Source organism: Athene cunicularia, assembly GCF_003259725.1.
Source record: "Athene cunicularia isolate RWA chromosome 6 unlocalized genomic scaffold, athCun1 chr6_part1, whole genome shotgun sequence".
NCBI classification, from domain to species: Eukaryota; Metazoa; Chordata; class Aves; order Strigiformes; family Strigidae; genus Athene; species Athene cunicularia.
In genome coordinates, this window is record NW_020799105.1 from 20,410,662 (window position 1) to 20,414,435 (window position 3,774).

Sequence of the window (3,774 nt, forward strand, 5' to 3'; positions counted from 1 at the left end):
GCTCCTCCACGCTCGCTCGCTCCGTCCCCGCCGCCCCCCGGGGTGAGGGGAGCTGCGGCGTCTGCACGGTACCGCGAGGCGCAGAGACGGCCAGATGCAACGTGGCAACGGTGGGTCTGCACCCCGGCTCCAGCACCCTGCCCCTGCCCGGCCCCGTCGCTGCAGCCCCCCCCGCTCTTCCACTTCCAACCTCCTCCACTTCCACCCCCCTTCCCTACAGCGCCCTTGTTTCAATTCACCCGCCTCCACCTCACCTCTCCCTCCTCGGCCCTGGCCTCCTGCTCCTCCATCGGTCTCCTTCCATCGCACCCTTGGCCATCAGGCAGCATCTCCACCGAGCACAACCCACCAGACACCGTCCGGCCTTAGCTGAGCAGGTGCAGGAATCAACACCCCTTCCTCAAGACAGCCACCTTCATGATTTTTTCCCACTTTCTTACCAAAATAGAAGTGCCAAGTTTCTCGTGCTGGGGTAACTGCTTTGCTCTTCCAAGACAGGGCAGAACAATTATTTCTCAACAGGAAAAGTTACAATTTTAACAAAGGCATTTTCACTTTCAGAAATGACTTTTTACCAAAATATTTAATCAAAAATCCACCGTGGAACCAGTGTGAGAAACCTGTGCAATTGTAAGTCAGCGACAGATAACTATCATGGGAAGCACAGGGCAACAGTAGTGGGAGGCAATGGGAATGCTTACATCCCACTGGGAATAGCACCGATACCTCAAAAGTCACTGAGGTCACAGCTAGCAGACAAGTCAACACTTGTTTTATTTCCACCTAAACCAAACCCCATCCTGAACACACAGTAATGCATTTATAACTAGCTCAGTTCACAGGGGGAACTTGGATGGGCTCCCCAATCTCACAGAAACGTATGGATGTTTTCCACTTACATGCACAAGGCCAAGATTTAATTCCTGGGAATTGGTGACACGGGAACACTGAACAGAAGAATAAATTGCATCTGTGCTTCCAAAATAAACAACAGCACAATACCTTCCAGCTGAAGTGATTTGGCCTGCGCACCACTGGACTTCTGCCTTCAGTACCAGGGCCAAAAGCTGTGTTAGTTGGTAAAGATTTCTTGGCTCTGGGTGTGGATTAAAAAATAAAATAAAAGTTTGCTGTGCTGCTGAGGGAACTGCTCAACAGCTGCACATGACATTTCCAAGCTGATGTGCGAGACAGGCACAACAGTATTTGGACCACAACTGTTATTTCTGTGGAAGCATCAGAAGAGCGTGGGGTAAATCCACACCAGCAGCAGCACCCAGTGGCACGGCCGGGGGAGGTACACAGCATGAGGGAAAGGAACAGACACAGTGTCAGTGCTACAAAAGATTTTTCAGTCATATCCATTAACGGCAGGTATTTTGGGGCAGTACATTTACACTGAAGCAGTACAGAGATCACCGGATTGCATTTTTAAGATCAGGACAGAAACCCCAAAGGTTCTAAGTGTTAAGAACTAGCACTCCTAGGACAACCACACAATCTTCAAGCTGATGTACTGACAACAGGTTATTGGGACTAGTTTTAAGTCTTAACTTCATGGATTTGGAGATGGGGGTACATAAGAAATATGAGAATGCTTGGAGACCAGACTGAGCCCATGGTGGATGTGCTGCCCCACGGAGCCCAGCTCTCCCTTTGCACACTCCATCCACCTGACCTTCAGCTTTGCCACAGGTTTACCTGTAGAAGTCAGGACATTTTCTGTTCTTTTCCACCTCTTGATACAAAACTTTGTTTCTAAAGCTTGTTTCCTCCCTTCCCTTTCCTTGAAGTCATTAGGAGTTGGGCTGCTCCTGCAGAACCAGTAGCCCGAGGTGGGCACATCAATACCTGCTCTGTCAGGGTTGATGCTCCCAACGGCTGTTTCCTGTATTCTGCTCTCGTATTTAAGACTTGGTGCTTTATTAGACACAATGACATGAGGGAATTTTCCTTCCAGGTGAATTGGGTGGAGATATTCAGGCATGCTTCATCTGCTGGGGATTTTGTCTTTTTCCACGAGTAAGCTGCAATACCTGTATATAGCCACGTGCAACTCACAATTAAGACCTAATTCATACTGTGCCAAGTGTCCACATGCCAAATCTATAATTCTTACATTCATTTTAAGACCCTTCATTGCAACTCTGTCTTAATGAGCTTTTCCTTAATTCCACAGGGTAAAGCTTCCCTTAAAAATTGTTAAGCTAACGTAACACACAAGTTAGTCTGATAACCTCTGGCTGCCAGACACGTGTTCCCCAGTCAGCAGGCCGCGCCAGGGAATGCAGAGCAGAAGATGCACTCTCTACTTACCAAGTCATTGCACTTGTATCTAAAGAACTGGGTACCGTTAAAACTGAAATCTACTGGGAACTGAGACACATTTAGTCAATTAAATCATGCCATCTGATTATATCTTACGGTTTTTATTTCTGCTTTTAACACTACTCAGTAACGCAACTCATTTCAGTAGAGGTACTTCCTATTTATATGACTAGAAACTTAAAATCTGAAATGTTAACAAGGAGAAGCCTTCAAAGTAGGAAGCTCCCATCTGCTACGCAAAAACCCCTTTAGAATCTAATTTTAGCCTCGTAAAGTTTATTTTGTAGTTATACTGCACGTGTTTCTAAAGCACTCCAAAGGACACAGCACGGCATAGGTGTTACTATAACCAAAGGCCAGATTCACAGACCTTGGTTTACATTACACTGCTGCCACCTGTTCTGGAGGTGACACCCCACCAGTAAATAGTGTTTCTGCTGCCAAGTTTCCTTCAGACAGTGATGCAGGAACACCTCTAACTCCTACCAGGGCTGCAGCGGCAGGAGCTGCTGACTCAGCATGTTCTCCAGCTGCCCTGTCAGACTCCTGTCCCACCTGGAAACGTCCTCGGGCTCCCTCAAGCAGCACCACCATCCCCAGCACCTTCTGCTTTGCCAGGGCATGTGGCAGAACAGATGCTACGAAAAAACAAGAGCGAAATTCAACTAGACTAGTGCGATTCAAAAGCCCATCCACTGGGATTTCTACTGAAAGCTTGTACTACAGAAGCCAGAGCATCCTGTGAGGCTTTTTTTTTATTTTTTACTTCTAACAATCTTTGCTCGTAATTGGCAATGAGGCTTTACAAGCTGAAAAGACAGAGGACAAGATGTTTCAAGTTTCCTCAAAAATCTCTAAAGCAAATGAGCATGCTTTGTACTGATTTCTAAGAAAATTTGTTTTCACTTAAACCCAGGGACTAACCACTTCATCCTCACCTCTATAAAAGATTCATAAAGCAAAACCAAACATTACTAAAATTTTATAAAACTTTCAAAGGACTTTTTTGAATATGCACAAAATGCTGAACTGTTAGCCAAGTATGTTTTCACCTGAATTTAAACAGAAAGTGATCTGTTAATACACATTCTGTAATGGGCAAACCTAGCCTCATAGGATGTGACATTATAAGGTAACAGTAGAAAATAAGACTAGATGCCACATTGCAAACTGTATTCTGGCCAGAAAACAGAAGGCATTTTAATCCCTAAGAATACATGCATAAAAATTATAGACTGTTCAGAGTATCACAGGTTCAATACATAAAACCAGGTTTCAAACTTCATATTCCCAATGGGGTGGAAAACACAACTTTCAAGTTTTTCCTTCCAAATCAGCCAATGCTGAAATGCAGAGAGTATCATGAACCTGGAGTGATTCATATTTTTTAAAAAGTCTAAACATTTTAGCTCCTATGTTTTTGCAGTTTAAACACAAAGAAATCCA